The sequence below is a fragment of the Odontesthes bonariensis genome, chromosome 5 (assembly GCF_027942865.1).
Source record: "Odontesthes bonariensis isolate fOdoBon6 chromosome 5, fOdoBon6.hap1, whole genome shotgun sequence".
In the NCBI taxonomy this organism is placed as follows: Eukaryota; Metazoa; Chordata; class Actinopteri; order Atheriniformes; family Atherinopsidae; genus Odontesthes; species Odontesthes bonariensis.
In genome coordinates, this window is record NC_134510.1 from 8,365,212 (window position 1) to 8,382,793 (window position 17,582).

At 42.5% G+C, this 17,582-nt stretch overlaps 9 non-coding genes across 9 annotated transcripts; 4 read left to right on the forward strand and 5 right to left on the reverse strand.

Annotated features, from left to right (window-relative positions):
• Positions 1-5,533: 5,533 nt before the first annotated feature.
• On the reverse strand, positions 5,534-5,605 carry trnae-cuc (transfer RNA glutamic acid (anticodon CUC)). The gene has a single exon. It is a non-coding gene; the product is annotated as a tRNA-Glu (tRNA).
• Positions 5,606-7,058: 1,453 nt separating this feature from the next.
• trnag-gcc (transfer RNA glycine (anticodon GCC)) lies at positions 7,059-7,130 on the forward strand. The gene has a single exon. It is a non-coding gene; the product is annotated as a tRNA-Gly (tRNA).
• A 762-nt stretch (positions 7,131-7,892) lies between these two features.
• trnae-cuc (transfer RNA glutamic acid (anticodon CUC)) lies at positions 7,893-7,964 on the reverse strand. Its single transcript has one exon. It is a non-coding gene; the product is annotated as a tRNA-Glu (tRNA).
• Positions 7,965-8,245: 281 nt separating this feature from the next.
• On the forward strand, positions 8,246-8,317 carry trnag-gcc (transfer RNA glycine (anticodon GCC)). The gene has a single exon. It is a non-coding gene; the product is annotated as a tRNA-Gly (tRNA).
• A 755-nt stretch (positions 8,318-9,072) lies between these two features.
• On the reverse strand, positions 9,073-9,144 carry trnae-uuc (transfer RNA glutamic acid (anticodon UUC)). Its single transcript has one exon. It is a non-coding gene; the product is annotated as a tRNA-Glu (tRNA).
• Positions 9,145-10,605: 1,461 nt separating this feature from the next.
• trnag-gcc (transfer RNA glycine (anticodon GCC)) lies at positions 10,606-10,677 on the forward strand. The gene has a single exon. It is a non-coding gene; the product is annotated as a tRNA-Gly (tRNA).
• A 755-nt stretch (positions 10,678-11,432) lies between these two features.
• On the reverse strand, positions 11,433-11,504 carry trnae-uuc (transfer RNA glutamic acid (anticodon UUC)). The gene has a single exon. It is a non-coding gene; the product is annotated as a tRNA-Glu (tRNA).
• Positions 11,505-12,965: 1,461 nt separating this feature from the next.
• trnag-gcc (transfer RNA glycine (anticodon GCC)) lies at positions 12,966-13,037 on the forward strand. Its single transcript has one exon. It is a non-coding gene; the product is annotated as a tRNA-Gly (tRNA).
• A 3,116-nt stretch (positions 13,038-16,153) lies between these two features.
• On the reverse strand, positions 16,154-16,225 carry trnae-cuc (transfer RNA glutamic acid (anticodon CUC)). The gene has a single exon. It is a non-coding gene; the product is annotated as a tRNA-Glu (tRNA).
• Between the last annotated feature and the right edge of the window lie 1,357 nt (positions 16,226-17,582).

The window sequence follows — 17,582 nt, forward strand, 5'->3', positions numbered from 1 at the left end:
AGATGAACTGGAAGAATTCTTACTGTTAAACAGCAGAAGTGTAAAGTGAAACATGCTGTGTGTGTTACTGTGCTCATGAGTATTATTTCATGTCTTCTGCTGTGACAGAGGTCGTACTAATTCTGTGAATTACAACATTCGCTTTGCTCCAATCGTGCAGTTGTGTGGCATCATCACACTTACACTGATTTTTATTTGAAAATGTCTGACTGTTTCTGCAGAGGTGACATGTGGTTTTATCACAAGTGCTTCTACTTCTGCTCAGTTAACATGTTAAACATGATCTTTTTAAAACAACCTGATGTGTAATTTAAAGTGTGCGTTCTTTATCTCAACAGTTAGGTGTTAGAAATGAGCAGTTTCTCCTCTCTCAGGTCGATGGGGTATTTATCAAATCCCTTCCTATGAGTTAATGGAGTCAAAAAATCTGAGATGTAAACAGGATTCTAAATTTTTAGTGTTGCTGGGTTTCAGGGTGAGAAATGAATTACATGTTAAAATGAAATGAGGGCTGAGTCTTTGTACTGACGAACACAACTGGGAGTTCTATAGTTCACTTCCTTGAAAAATACTAAAGAACAAACATGAAGATGGATCACTGAAGGTTTCTTTATACCTGTGATGAAAAACAAACACAGTTTTGTTGCTTCATATTTGTTTTAGTATCAATTTAACTAAAAAAAAAGAACTTGAATTTAGATTTTTTTTTTGTATAAGATCCTTAAAAAGGAAGAAACTGACACATTTCCACTCATATTGTTCATATGAACTATAAACTGTAAGTTATCATCTGACTCTGTCTGAATATTATTCCTGTAAGAGAAGGAGTGGATCAAACACTGTAAACAAATACAACAACACAATGTTAAAATAAATTTTCAAGAAAGACAGCTGAGGAAATCTCATCTGTTTCACTCATCGTGTAAAAGCTCTATTATAAAATGATGAAGCTGAAAGGGAAACATGAAACTGTACAAATGGAACACAGAGATTCTCCTGTATGGATGCTGCTCCATTCATCAAGTTTCCAAAAACTGAGCTGGGATTTTCTGCAGGAATGAAAACGATCCAAACACTTGTCAGTCTTTGCTGCTCGATGCCGCTGTAGTGTTTGATGACATCAAAATGTCGTTTACTTCAACAAGCTGAAAGCACAGCCCTATCTAACAGCCTTGCCACTTACTATTAAGCCCCATTGTACCGGCGTTTTGGCTGCAGTTCCACCAGAATTCCACTGGGCGCGTCGGTGGAGACCAGAATGAATTGGGCCCAATAGAGCTAGATGCTACAAATGGTCAGTTTCACCTAAGTCTCCTCAAGAGCGCTCAGATTTTAATGTACTTTCTGAGAGCTCAACATGGGTTTCAAGTCAAAAATCTACTGAATGAGTACATATATCCCTTTGATTTCTTACAGGTTGGCTTCTTGTTGTCCACAACGCACTAGCATTGTGCTAATGACAGCTGGTCGACCGGCGAAAGAATGAATTACGACCAGAGGCACCGCTTGACGGCTGGCTCCATACCAAGCGACAACAGAATTAAGATGGACTTTTTCCGCTTATGTTACCTCTGCTCTTCCGAACCTTTTCCGCAGTAACGGTCACTTTCATTTGACTTTGCTTAAAGCGGCATCTCCGGTCGTAAGCTATGTATGACGTCATATACACTTAAAATCCTTTTTTTAAGCAAATGAGTGGCTCTAAAAATCTAAAACTCAGCCATGGGTATTTTCTAAACATCCTCTTTCGAACACAACATTCGAATTACTAGAGAAAAAATTATATCTTGAGATAAGGGCGTATAGCTCCATAGGACTCCATTCATTCTGGTCTCCAAAAATTGAGCGCCCCACGTGGAAAGAGGGTGGAACTGCAACCAAAATCGCCTCGTTGGAAACCGGAAATGCACCGTGAGTTGCGAATCTGGTAGTAAGAGAATCTGTGCTGAAAGTCTGATAAACGTGAGAGTCTCTCGCCGGGTGCTGTGGCGCGCGCCTGTAATCCAAGCTACCGGGAGGCTGAGGCTGGTGGATCGCTTGAGCTCAGGAGCTCTGAGCTGCAGTGGGCTATGCCGATCGGGTGTCCGCACTAAGCTCGGTACTGATATGGTGCTCCTGGGGAAGCCTGGGACCACCAGGTCGTCTAAGGAGGGGAGAACCGGCCCAGGTCGGAAACGGAGCAGGTCAAAGCCCCCGTGCCGCTCAGTAGTGGGATCGCACCTGTGATTAGACGCTGCAGTGCAGCCTGAGTCATACAGCGGGACCCAGTCTTTTTACACTCTTTGTTCTCTCCAACAAAATACTGGGACAACACACACGCTCCAACATCACCTCTTTACACGTTACAGCAGTTTCTCTATCTTCTCTTTTCCATTGAAAAGCACAGCTGTTTCTTGGACCTGCAGCGCCCCCACCTGGAGAAGACGAGCAACGACCATCAGCCACATCACTCACCGCTGCTTCACAGATACACTCTGCTCCATCACTCACTGAATCAAGCTGCTGCTGTCACATCACACACACTTTGAGGAGACTTTTACTGCTTTGATTAATTGAATACGTCCACAGAGATTCTTTTGGGGTGACAATGAGACACACACAACATAAATATGCAAACATTTTAGACTGTCTATCGTGTGACCTTCTCTACAGTTCTTGGATGTTTGTTAGACTGTAATATCAGCACTTGACATCTCCGAGTGTGTGCAACACTCAGACTATAAGACAGTGATGCAGATGAACTGGAAGAATTCTTACTTAAACAGCAGAAGTGTAAAGTGAAACATGCTGTGTGTGTTACTGTGCTCATGAGTATTATTTCATGTCTTCTGCTGTGACAGAGGTCGTACTAATTCTGTGAATTACAACATTCGCTTTGCTCCAATCGTGCAGTTGTGTGGCATCATCACACTTACACTGATTTTTATTTGAAAATGTCTGACTGTTTCTGCAGAGGTGACGTGGTTTTATCACAAGTGCTTCTACTTCTGCTCAGTTAACATGTTAAACATGTTCTTTTTAAAACAACCTGATGTGTAATTTAAAGTGTGCGTTCTTTATCTCAACAGTTAGGTGTTAGAAATGAGCAGTTTCTCCTCTCTCAGGTAGATGTGGTATTTATCAAAATCCCTTCCTATAATTGTACATTTTAGTTAATAGAGTCAAATAATCTGAGATGCAGACAGGATTCTAAATTGTTAGTGTTGCTGGGTTTCAGGGTGAGAAATGAATTACATGTTAAAGTGAAATGAGGGCTGAGTCTTTGTACTGACGAACACAACTAGGAGTTCTATAGTTCACTTCCTGAAAAATACTAAAGAACAAACATGAAGATGGATCACTGAAGGTTTCTTTATACCTGTAATGAAAAACAAACACAGTTGTGTTGCTTCATATTTGTTTTAGCATCAATTTAACTCAAAGAGGAACTCTTTTTTATGTATAAGATACTTAAAGCTGCAGTCTGCAGGATTTGTTGTTGTCATACGTAAAGTCCTAATTTTTGGCATTTTAAGAGTTTACATGATCTATCAGAACGCTTGAAGTTGAAAACGGTGACCTCCGTAGTCGCAAAATGCAAGAAATGCTTATTTTTTAACCGAAAAATAAAAAGTTATTCAACTTCCTGTCCCGCCCCATCAAAACACATGAGAACTCGTGCACGTAGACGTGCACGCCAGATGCGCGTACACGACTCCTCATTCATCAACTCACCTGTCATTTGCGATCATGGAAGACACAGTAAGTAGACAAGCCCGTAATGAAGTTCAATAGTCCAGATAAATAAGCGTGAGGACGAGCCTACCTTGTATCGCGCGTGCACAATCGGTGATTGACAGGCAGCAGAGCCCAGCTCGTAACCTGATTGGCTACCTTTTACCGGTCCGGTCTGCAATTTTGTAAACAAACCTGCTGGCTTTGGAGGGACCTAGCGGGACATATAGGGGACCTAGAGAACTCTTTTTTTTTTGTATTGGGGTATTTAATGTACTACTTTCAGAATCCCCGGACAGTTCCAGGCATTATGCTTGAAAAAGAGTTGCAGACTGCAGCTTTAAAAAGGAAGAAATTGACACATTTCCACTCAAATTGTTCATATCAGCTATAAACGGTAAGTTATCATCTGACTCTGACTCTTTTTTTATTTTCTCTAAAGAGAAGTAGTAAATCTGCTGGCTGTAAAGTGTTATTTCAAATCAAGTGGTGCGCATAGGATGACTCCTTACAAACCAACGTCATATTGAATTTTTGACAGGGCTAGATTAAATTGACATTGTAGCCATGTCATTGGAAATCAACAGCAGAACTCTCTTAGGTTTACGCTACACACAGTGCCAAAATTTGGTTCCCTTATTCCCTGCCCGGGAATCGAACCCAGGCCGCGGCGGTGAGAGCACCGAATCCTAGCCACTAGACCATCAGGGACCTAAAAGCTGTGCACACGGTACAGGTTGCAAGACTGTGGTAAAATCTTCCTAACTGGCAAATTAATTGGCATAGTGCATTGTACTGAAGTTATGAACATTTTAGCCTTAGATGAAAGCAATTATGCGCATCTGGAGAATGAATCCAAGCAAGCACAAGTTTCACGCTGAAGACTTCTCTCTTATTTCAGGGAAAAATAGAAAGATTCCTGAGTAAGAGTGAGTGTGTCATAGCCCTGCAAGAAAAACAGTTGATAGATGACTAAATAAGAGTCTGTCAGGGCAATGGTGGTATAGTGGAGAGAATAGCTGCTTGCCAAGCAGTTGACCCGGGTTCGATTCCCGGCCAATGCATTCTCTGCTCCTTGTATGATCAGCTTTCTAATGTACCTTGCTATCTCTACCTCTGTTCAGACAATGGGTGGCTTGTAGGGTAAACACAGTCTCAAGCTTAATACACTCTAGCAACTCTCCATCCAAGGAACCATGTTTTGCTATGACTCTTCAGTTAAAGTGATGGTCTGTTATCTCATGTGCATTCTAAGTTCCTCCTCTACAAAGCAAGTGGGGAAGATTAGATTCCACAGTGCCATTCAACACAAAAAACGGGCCTCCCTCAAACTCAATCCAAGACGGATGGACGGCCAGCACCTGCCAGATCACCAAATGCTCCAAGTCCGCGGACAAAAACATTTTGTCCGACAATAGACCATGAAATTTCTCTTTTTCCGTATCATTCGTGGATGCCCATGTCCATTAATGACAAATGGCATTTCTCTTTGCTGCTCAAATTGTTATTAAGCACCGTGTTACACATCAAAGTATCAGAAAAACTTGATCATTCTTTTAGTTATTAAAAGCCACACCGGTCATAGAGCCACTGGTAAGAGTTAAGCGAGCCCTTCTCTAAAGAGAAGTAGTAAATCTGCTGGCTGTAAAGTGTTATTTCAAATCAAGTGGTGCGCATAGGATGACTCCTTACAAACCAACGTCCTATTGAATTTGTGACAGGGCTAGATTAAATTGACATTGTAGCCATGTCATTGGAAATCAACAGCAGAACTCTCTTAGGTTTACGCTACACAAAGTGCCAAAATTTGGTTCCCTTATTCCCTGACCGGGAATCGAACCCGGGCCGCGGCGGTGAGAGCGCCGAATCCTAGCCACTAGACCATCAGGGACCTAAAAGCTGTGCACACGGTACAGGTTGCAAGACTGTGGTAAAATCTTCCTAACTGGCAAATTAATTGGCATAGTGCATTGTACTGAAGTTATGAACATTTTAGCCTTAGATGAAAGCAATTGTGCGCATCTGGAGAATGAATCCAAGCAAGCACAAGTTTCACGCTGAAGACTTCTCTCTTATTTCAGGGAAAAATAGAAAGATTCCTGAGTAAGAGTGAGTGTGTCATAGCCCTGCAAGAAAAACAGTTGATAGATGACTAAATAAGAGTCTGTCAGGGCATTGGTGGTATAGTGGAGAGAATAACTGCTTGCCAAGCAGTTGACCGGGGTTCGATTCCCGGCCAATGCATTCTCTGCTCCTTGTATGATCAGCTTTCTAATGTACCTTGCTATCTCTACCTCTCTTCATACAATGGGTGGCTTGTAGGATAAACACAGTCTCAAGCTTAATGCAACTCTCCATCCAAGGAACCATGTTTTGCTATGACTCTTCAGTTAAAGTGATGGTCTGTTATCTCATGTGCATTCTAAGTTCCTCCTCTACAAAGCAAGTGGGGAAGATTAGATTCCACGGTGCCATACAACACAAAAAACGGGCCTCCCTCAAACTCAATCCAAGACGGATGGACGGCCAGCACCTGCCAGATAACCAAATGCTCCAAGTCCGCGGACAAAAACATTTTGTCCGACAATTGACCATGAAATTTCTCTTTTTCCGTATCATTCGTGGATGCCCATGTCATTTAATGACAAATGGCATTTCTCTTTGCTGCTCAAATTGTTATTAAGCACCGTGTTACACATCAAAGTATCAGAAAAACTTGATCATTCTTTTAGTTATTAAAAGCCACACCGGTCCTAGAGCTACTGGTAAGAGTTAAGCTAGCCCTTCTCTAAAGAGAAGTAGTAAATCTGCTGGCTGTAAAGTGTTATTTCAAATCAAGTGGTGCGCATAGGATGACTCCTTACAAACCAACGTCCTATTGAATTTGTGACAGGGCTAGATTAAATTGACATTGTAGCCATGTCATTGGAAATCAACAGCAGAACTCTCTTAGGTTTACGCTACACACAGTGCCAAAATTTGGTTCCCTTACTCCCTGACCGGGAATCGAACCCCGGCCGCGGCGGTGAGAGCGCCGAATCCTAGCCACTAGACCATCAGGGACCTAAAAGCTGTGCACACGGTACAGGTTGCAAGACTGTGGTAAAATCTTCCTAACTGGCAAATTAATTGGCATAGTGCATTGTACTGAAGTTATGAACATTTTAGCCTTAGATGAAAGCAATTGTGCGCATCTGGAGAATGAATCCAAGCAAGCACAAGTTTCACGCTGAAGACTTCTCTCTTATTTCAGGGAAAAATAGAAAGATTCCTGAGTAAGAGTGAGTGTGTCATAGCCCTGCAAGAAAAACAGTTGATAGATGACTAAATAAGAGTCTGTCAGGGCATTGGTGGTATAGTGGAGAGAATAGCTGCTTGCCAAGCAGTTGACCCGGGTTCGATTCCCGGCCAATGCATTCTCTGCTCCTTGTATGATCAGCTTTCTAATGTACCTTGCTATCTCTACCTCTCTTCATACAATGGGTGGCTTGTAGGATAAACACAGTCTCAAGCTTAATACACTCTAGCAACTCTCCATCCAAGGAACCATGTTTTGCTATGACTCTTCAGTTAAAGCGATGGTCTGTCATCTCATGTGCATTCTAAGTTCGTCCTCTACAAAGCAAGTGGGGAAGATTAGATTCCACAGTGCCATACAACACAAAAAACGTGCCTCCCTCAAGCTCAATCCAAGACGGATGGAGGGATGGACGGCCAGCACCTGCCAGATCACCAAATCCTCCAAGTCCGCGGACAAAAACATTTTGTCCGACAATAGAACTTGAAATTTCTCTTTTTCCGTATCATTCGTGGATGCACATTTCATTTAATGACAAATGGCATTTCTCTTTGCTGCTCAAATTGTTATTAAGCACCGTGTTACACATCAAAGTATCAGAAAAACTTGATCATTCTTTTAGTTATTAAAAGCCACACCGGTCCTAGAGCTACTTTTTAGAGTTAAGCGAGCCCTTCTCTAAAGAGAAGTAGTAAATCTGCTGGCTGTAAAGTGTTATTTCAAATCAAGTGGTGCGCATAGGATGACTCCTTACAAACCAACGTCCTATTGAATTTGTGACAGGGCTAGATTAAATTGACATTGTAGCCATGTCATTGGAAATCAACAGCAGAACTCTCTTAGTTTACGCTACACACAGTGCCAAAATTTGGTTTCCTTATTCCCTGACCGGGAATCAAACCCGGGCCGCAGCGGTGAGAGCGCCGAATCCTAGCCACTAGACCATCAGGGACCTAAAAGCTGTGCACACGGTACAGGTTGCAAGACTGTGGTAAAATCTTCCTAACTGGCAAATTAATTGGCATAGTGCATTGTACTGAAGTTATGAACATTTTAGCCTTAGATGAAAGCAATTGTGCGCATCTGGAGAATGAATCCAAGCAAGCACAAGTTTCACGCTGAAGACTTCTCTCTTATTTCAGGTAAAAATAGAAAGATTCCTGAGTAAGAGTGAGTGTGTCATAGCCCTGCAAGAAAAACAGTTGATAGATGACTAAATAAGAGTCTGTCAGGGCATTGGTGGTATAGTGGAGAGAATAGCTGCTTGCCAAGCAGTTGACCCGGGTTCGATTCCCGGCCAATGCATTCTCTGCTCCTTGTATGATCAGCTTTCTAATGTACCTTGCTATCTCTACCTCTGTTCAGACAATGGGTGGATTGTAGGGTAAACACAGTCTCAAGCTTAATACACTCTAGCAACTCTTCATCCAAGGAAGCATGTTTTGCTATGACTCTTCAGTTAAAGTGATGGTCTGTTATCTCATGTGCATTCTAAGTTCGTCCTCTACAAAGCAAGTGGGGAAGATTAGATTCCACGGTGCCATACAACACAAAAAACGGGCCTCCCTCAAACTCAATCCAAGACGGATGGACGGCCAGCACCTGCCAGATAACCAAATGCTCCAAGTCCGCGGACAAAAACATTTTGTCCGACAATTGACCATGAAATTTCTCTTTTTCCGTATCATTCGTGGATGCCCATGTCATTTAATGACAAATGGCATTTCTCTTTGCTGCTCAAATTGTTATTAAGCACCGTGTTACACATCAAAGTATCAGAAAAACTTGATCATTCTTTTAGTTATTAAAAGCCACACCGGTCCTAGAGCTACTGGTAAGAGTTAAGCGAGCCCTTCTCTAAAGAGAAGTAGTAAATCTGCTGAGTGTAAAGTGTTATTTCAAATCAAGTGGTGCGCATAGGATGACTCCTTACAAACCAACGTCCTATTGAATTTGTGACAGGGCTAGATTAAATTGACATTGTAGCCATGTCATTGGAAATCAACAGCAGAACTCTCTTAGGTTTACGCTACACACAGTGCCAAAATTTGGTTCCCTTATTCCCTGACCGGGAATCGAAACCGGGCCGCGGCAGTGAAAGCGCCGAATCCTAGCCACTAGACCATCAGGGACCTAAAAGCTGTGCACACGGTACAGGTTGCAAGACTGTGGTAAAATCTTCCTAACTGGCAAATTAATTGGCATAGTGCATTGTACTGAAGTTATGAACATTTTAGCCTTAGATGAAAGCAATTATGCGCATCTGGAGAATGAATCCAAGCAAGCACAAGTTTCACGCTGAAGACTTCTCTCTTATTTCAGGGAAAAATAGAAAGATTCCTGAGTAAGAGTGATTGTGTCATAGCCCTGCAAGAAAAACAGTTGATAGATGACTAAATAAGAGTCTGTCAGGGCATTGGTGGTATAGTGGAGAGAATAGCTGCTTGCCAAGCAGTTAACCTGGGTTTGATTCCCGGCCAATGCATTCTCTGCTCCTTGTATGATCAGCTTTCTAATGTACCTTGCTATCTCTACCTCTGTTCAGACAGTGGGTGGCTTGTAGGATAAACACAGTCTCAAGCTTAATACACTCTAGCAACTCTCCATCCAAGGAACCATGTTTTGCTATGACTCTTCAGTTAAAGTGATGGTCTGTTATCTCATGTGCATTCTAAGTTCGTCCTCTACAAAGCAAGTGGGGAAGATTAGATTCCACGGTGCCATTCAACACAAAAAACGGGCCTCCCTCAAACTCAATCCAAGACGGATGGACGGCCAGCACCTGCCAGATCACCAAATGCTCCAAGTCCGCGGACAAAAACATTTTGTCCGACAATAGACCTTGAAATTTCTCTTTTTCCGTATCATTCGTGGATGCCCATGTCATTTAATGACAAATGGCATTTCTCTTTGCTGCTCAAATTGTTATTAAGCACCGTGTTACACATCAAAGTATCAGAAAAACTTGATCATTCTTTTAGTTATTAAAAGCCACACCGGTCCTAGAGCTACTGGTAAGAGTTAAGCGAGCCCTTCTCTAAAGAGAAGTAGTAAATCTGCTGGCTGTAAAGTGTTATTTCAAATCAAGTGGTGCGCATAGGATGACTCCTTACAAACCAATGTCCTATTGAATTTGTGACAGGGCTAGATTAAATTGACATTGTAGCCATGTCATTGGAAATCAACAGCAGAACTCTCTTAGGTTTACGCTACACACAGTGCCAAAATTTGGTTCCCTTATTCCCTGACCGGGAATCAAACCCGGGCCGCAGCGGTGAGAGCGCCGAAGCCTAGCCACTAGACCATCAGGGACCTAAAAGCTGTGCACACGGTACAGGTTGCAAGACTGTGGTAAAATCTTCCTAACTGGCAAATTAATTGGCATAGTGCATTGTACTGAAGTTATGAACATTTTAGCCTTAGATGAAAGCAATTGTGCGCATCTGGAGAATGAATCCAAGCAAGCACAAGTTTCACGCTGAAGACTTCTCTCTTATTTCAGGTAAAAATAGAAAGATTCCTGAGTAAGAGTGAGTGTGTCATAGCCCTGCAAGAAAAACAGTTGATAGATGACTAAATAAGAGTCTGTCAGGGCATTGGTGGTATAGTGGAGAGAATAGCTGCTTGCCAAGCAGTTGACCCGGGTTCGATTCCCGGCCAATGCATTCTCTGCTCCTTGTATGATCAGCTTTCTAATGTACCTTGCTATCTCTACCTCTGTTCAGACAATGGGTGGATTGTAGGGTAAACACAGTCTCAAGCTTAATACACTCTAGCAACTCTTCATCCAAGGAAGCATGTTTTGCTATGACTCTTCAGTTAAAGTGATGGTCTGTTATCTCATGTGCATTCTAAGTTCGTCCTCTACAAAGCAAGTGGGGAAGATTAGATTCCACGGTGCCATACAACACAAAAAACGGGCCTCCCTCAAACTCAATCCAAGACGGATGGACGGCCAGCACCTGCCAGATAACCAAATGCTCCAAGTCCGCGGACAAAAACATTTTGTCCGACAATTGACCATGAAATTTCTCTTTTTCCGTATCATTCGTGGATGCCCATGTCATTTAATGACAAATGGCATTTCTCTTTGCTGCTCAAATTGTTATTAAGCACCGTGTTACACATCAAAGTATCAGAAAAACTTGATCATTCTTTTAGTTATTAAAAGCCACACCGGTCCTAGAGCTACTGGTAAGAGTTAAGCGAGCCCTTCTCTAAAGAGAAGTAGTAAATCTGCTGAGTGTAAAGTGTTATTTCAAATCAAGTGGTGCGCATAGGATGACTCCTTACAAACCAACGTCCTATTGAATTTGTGACAGGGCTAGATTAAATTGACATTGTAGCCATGTCATTGGAAATCAACAGCAGAACTCTCTTAGGTTTACGCTACACACAGTGCCAAAATTTGGTTCCCTTATTCCCTGACCGGGAATCGAAACCGGGCCGCGGCAGTGAAAGCGCCGAATCCTAGCCACTAGACCATCAGGGACCTAAAAGCTGTGCACACGGTACAGGTTGCAAGACTGTGGTAAAATCTTCCTAACTGGCAAATTAATTGGCATAGTGCATTGTACTGAAGTTATGAACATTTTAGCCTTAGATGAAAGCAATTGTGCGCATCTGGAGAATGAATCCAAGCAAGCACAAGTTTCACGCTGAAGACTTCTCTCTTATTTCAGGGAAAAATAGAAAGATTCCTGAGTAAGAGTGAGTGTGTCATAGCCCTGCAAGAAAAACAGTTGATAGATGACTAAATAAGAGTCTGTCAGGGCATTGGTGGTATAGTGGAGAGAATAGCTGCTTGCCAAGCAGTTGACCCGGGTTTGATTCCCGGCCAATGCATTCTGTGCTCCTTGTATGATCAGCTTTCTAATGTACCTTGCTATCTCTACCTCTGTTCAGACAATGGGTGGCTTGTAGGATAAACACAGTCTCAAGCTTAATACACTCTAGCAACTCTCCATCCAAGGAACCATGTTTTGCTATGACTCTTCAGTTAAAGTGATGGTCTGTTATCTCATGTGCATTCTAAGTTCGTCCTCTACAAAGCAAGTGGGGAAGATTAGATTCCACGGTGCCATTCAACACAAAAAACGGGCCTCCCTCAAACTCAATCCAAGACGGATGGACGGCCAGCACCTGCCAGATCACCAAATGCTCCAAGTCCGCGGACAAAAACATTTTGTCCGACAATAGACCTTGAAATTTCTCTTTTTCCGTATCATTCGTGGATGCCCATGTCATTTAATGACAAATGGCATTTCTCTTTGCTGCTCAAATTGTTATTAAGCACCGTGTTACACATCAAAGTATCAGAAAAACTTGATCATTCTTTTAGTTATTAAAAGCCACACCGGTCCTAGAGCTTCTGGTAAGAGTTAAGCGAGCCCTTCTCTAAAGAGAAGTAGTAAATCTGCTGAGTGTAAAGTGTTATTTCAAATCAAGTGGTGCGCATAGGATGACTCCTTACAAACCAACGTCCTATTGAATTTGTGACAGGGCTAGATTAAATTGACATTGTAGCCATGTCATTGGAAATCAACAGCAGAACTCTCTTAGGTTTACGCTACACACAGTGCCAAAAGCTGGTTATCTTATTCCCTGACCGGGAATCGAACACTGGCCGCAGCGGTGAGAGCGCCGAATCCTAGCCACTGGACCATCAGGGACCTAAAAGCTGTGCACACGGTACAGGTTGCAAGACTGTGGTAAAATCTTCCTAACTGGCAAATTAATTGGCATAGTGCATTGTACTGAAGTTATGAACATTTTAGCCTTAGATGAAAGCAATTATGCGCATCTGGAGAATGAATCCAAGCAAGCACAAGTTTCACGCTGAAGACTTCTCTCTTATTTCAGGGAAAAATAGAAAGATTCCTGAGTAAGAGTGAGTGTGTCATAGCCCTGCAAGAAAAACAGTTGATAGATGACTAAATAAGAGTCTGTCAGGGCATTGGTGGTATAGTGGAGAGAATAGCTGCTTGCCAAGCAGTTGACCCGGGTTCGATTCCCGGCCAATGCATTCTCTGCTCCTTGTATGATCAGCTTTCTAATGTACCTTGTTATCTCTACCTCTCTTCATACAATGGGTGGCTTGTAGAATAAACACAGTCTCAAGCTTAATACACTCTAGCAACTCTCCATCCAAGGAACCATGTTTTGCTATGACTCTTCAGTTAAAGCGATGGTCTGTTATCTCATGTGCATTCTAAGTTCCTCCTCTACAAAGCAAGTGGGGAAGATTAGATTCCACAGTGCCATTCAACACAAAAAACGGGCCTCCCTCAAACTCAATCCAAGACGGATGGACGGCCAGCACCTGCCAGATCACCAAATGCTCCAAGTCCGCGGACAAAAACATTTTGTCCGACAATAGACCTTGAAATTTCTCTTTTTCCGTATCATTCGTGGATGCCCATGTCATTTAATGACAAATGGCATTTCTCTTTGCTGCTCAAATTGTTATTAAGCACCGTGTTACACATCAAAGTATCAGAAAAACTTGATCATTCTTTTAGTTATTAAAAGCCACACCGGTCCTAGAGCTACTGGTAAGAGTTAAGCGAGCCCTTCTCTAAAGAGAAGTAGTAAATCTGCTGGCTGTAAAGTGTTATTTCAAATCAAGTGGTGCGCATAGGATGACTCCTTACAAACCAACGTCCTATTGAATTTGTGACAGGGCTAGATTAAATTGACATTGTAGCCATGTCATTGGAAATCAACAGCAGAACTCTCTTAGGTTTACGCTACACACAGTGCCAAAAACTTGGTTCCCTTATTCCCTGACCGGGAATCGAACCCGGGCCGCGGCTGTGAGAGCGGCGAATCCTAGCCACTAGACCATCAGGGACCTAAAAGCTGTGCACACGGTACAGGTTGCAAGACTGTGGTAAAATCTTCCTAACTGGCAAATTAATTGGCATAGTGCATTGTACTGAAGTTATGAACATTTTAGCCTTAGATGAAAGCAATTATGCGCATCTGGAGAATGAATCCAAGCAAGCACAAGTTTCACGCTGAAGACTTCTCTCTTATTTCAGGGAAAAATAGAAAGATTCCTGAGTAAGAGTGATTGTGTCATAGCCCTGCAAGAAAAACAGTTGATAGATGACTAAATAAGAGTCTGTCAGGGCATTGGTGGTATAGTGGAGAGAATAGCTGCTTGCCAAGCAGTTAACCTGGGTTTGATTCCCGGCCAATGCATTCTCTGCTCCTTGTATGATCAGCTTTCTAATGTACCTTGCTATCTCTACCTCTGTTCAGACAGTGGGTGGCTTGTAGGATAAACACAGTCTCAAGCTTAATGCACTCTAGCAACTCTCCATCCAAGGAACCATGTTTTGCTATGACTCTTCAGTTAAAGTGATGGTCTGTTATCTCATGTGCATTCTAAGTTCCTCCTCTACAAAGCAAGTGGGGAAGATTAGATTCCACGGTGCCATTCAACACAAAAAACGGGCCTCCCTCAAACTCAATCCAAGACGGATGGACGGCCAGCACCTGCCAGATCACCAAATGCTCCAAGTCCGCGGACAAAAACATTTTGTCCGACAATAGACCTTGAAATTTCTCTTTTTCCGTATCATTCGTGGATGCCCATGTCATTTAATGACAAATGGCATTTCTCTTTGCTGCTCAAATTGTTATTAAGCACCGTGTTACACATCAAAGTATCAGAAAAACTTGATCATTCTTTTAGTTATTAAAAGCCACACCGGTCCTAGAGCTTCTGGTAAGAGTTAAGCGAGCCCTTCTCTAAAGAGAAGTAGTAAATCTGCTGGCTGTAAAGTGTTATTTCAAATCAAGTGGTGCGCATAGGATGACTCCTTACAAACCAACGTCCTATTGAATTTGTGACAGGGCTAGATTAAATTGACATTGTAGCCATGTCATTGGAAATCAACAGCAGAACTCTCTTAGGTTTACGCTACACACAGTGCCAAAAGTTGGTTATTTTATTCCCTGACCGGGAATCGAACACGGGCCGCAGCGGTGAGAGCGCCGAATCCTAGCCACTGGACCATCAGGGACCTAAAAGCTGTGCACACGGTACAGGTTGCAAGACTGTGGTAAAATCTTCCTAACTGGCAAATTAATTGGCATAGTGCATTGTACTGAAGTTATGAACATTTTAGCCTTAGGTGAAAGCAATTGTGCGCATCTGGAGAATGAATCCAAGCAAGCACAAGTTTCACGCTGAAGACTTCTCTCTTATTTCAGGGAAAAATAGAAAGATTCCTGAGTAAGAGTGAGTGTGTCATAGCCCTGCAAGAAAAACAGTTGATAGATGACTAAATAAGAGTCTGTCAGGGCATTGGTGGTATAGTGGAGAGAATAGCTGCTTGCCAAGCAGTTGACCGGGGTTCGATTCCCGGACAATGCATTCTCTGCTCCTTGTATGATCAGCTTTCTAATGTACCTTGCTATCTCTATCTCTCTTCATACAATGGGTGGCTTGTAGGATAAACACAGTCTCAAGCTTAATACACTCTAGCAACTCTTCATCCAAGGAAGCATGTTTTGCTATGACTCTTCAGTTAAAGTGATGGTCTGTTATCTCATGTGCATTCTAAGTTCCTCCTCTACAAAGCAAGTGGGGAAGATTAGATTCCACGGTGCCATTCAACACAAAAAACGGGCCTCCCTCAAACTCAATCCAAGACGGATGGACGGCCAGCACCTGCCAGATAACCAAATGCTCCAAGTCCGCGGACAAAAACATTTTGTCCGACAATTGACCATGAAATTTCTCTTTTTCCGTATCATTCGTGGATGCCCATGTCATTTAATGACAAATGGCATTTCTCTTTGCTGCTCAAATTGTTATTAAGCACCGTGTTACACATCAAAGTATCAGAAAAACTTGATCATTCTTTTAGTTATTAAAAGCCACACCGGTCCTAGAGCTACTGGTAAGAGTTAAGCGAGCCCTTCTCTAAAGAGAAGTAGTAAATCTGCTGGCTGTAAAGTGTTATTTCAAATCAAGTGGTGCGCATAGGATGACTCCTTACAAACCAACGTCCTATTGAATTTCTGACAGGGCTAGATTAAATTGACATTGTAGCCATGTCATTGGAAATCAACAGCAGAACTGTCTTAGGTTTACGCTACACACAGTGCCAAAATTTGGTTCCCTTATTCCCTGACCGGGAATCGAACCCGGGCCGCGGCGGTGAGAGCGCCGAATCCTAGCCACTAGACCATCAGGGACCTAAAAGCTGTGCACACGGTACAGGTTGCAAGACTGTGGTAAAATCTTCCTAACTGGCAAATTAATTGGCATAGTGCATTGTACTGAAGTTATGAACATTTTAGCCTTAGGTGAAAGCAATTGTGCGCATCTGGAGAATGAATCCAAGCAAGCACAAGTTTCACGCTGAAGACTTCTCTCTTATTTCAGGGAAAAATAGAAAGATTCCTGAGTAAGAGTGAGTGTGTCATAGCCCTGCAAGAAAAACAGTTGATAGATGACTAAATAAGAGTCTGTCAGGGCATTGGTGGTATAGTGGAGAGAATAGCTGCTTGCCAAGCAGTTGACCGGGGTTCGATTCCCGGACAATGCATTCTCTGCTCCTTGTATGATCAGCTTTCTAATGTACCTTGCTATCTCTGTCTCTCTTCATACAATGGGTGGCTTGTAGGATAAACACAGTCTCAAGCTTAATACACTCTAGCAACTCTCCATCCAAGGAACCATGTTTTGCTATGACTCTTCAGTTAAAGTGATGGTCTGTTATCTCATGTGCATTCTAAGTTCCTCCTCTACAAAGCAAGTGGGGAAGATTAGATTCCACAGTGCCATTCAACACAAAAAACGGGCCTCCCTCAAACTCAATCCAAGACGGATGGACGGCCAGCACCTGCCAGATCACCAAATGCTCCAAGTCCGCGGACAAAAACATTTTGTCCGACAATAGAACTTGAAATTTCTCTTTTTCCGTATCATTCGTGGATGCCCATTTCATTTAATGACAAATGGCATTTCTCTTTGCTGCTCAAATTGTTATTAAGCACCGTGTTACACATCAAAGTATCAGAAAAACTTGATCATTCTTTTAGTTATTAAAAGCCACACCGGTCCTAGAGCTACTGGTAAGAGTTAAGCGAGCCCTTCTCTAAAGAGAAGTAGTAAATCTGCTGGCTGTAAAGTGTTATTTCAAATCAAGTGGTGCGCATAGGATGACTCCTTACAAACCAACGTCCTATTGAATTTCTGACAGGGCTAGATTAAATTGACATTGTAGCCATGTCATTGGAAATCAACAGCAGAACTCTCTTAGGTTTACGCTACACACAGTGCCAAAATTTGGTTCCCTTATTCCCTGACCGGGAATCGAACCCCGGCCGCGGCGGTGAGAGCGCCTAATCCTAGCCACTAGACCATCAGGGACCTAAAAGCTGTGCACACGGTACAGGTTGCAAGACTGTGGTAAAATCTTCCTAACTGGCAAATTAATTGGCATAGTGCATTGTACTGAAGTTATGAACATTTTAGCCTTAGATGAAAGCAATTGTGCGCATCTGGAGAATGAATCCAAGCAAGCACAAGTTTCACGCTGAAGACTTC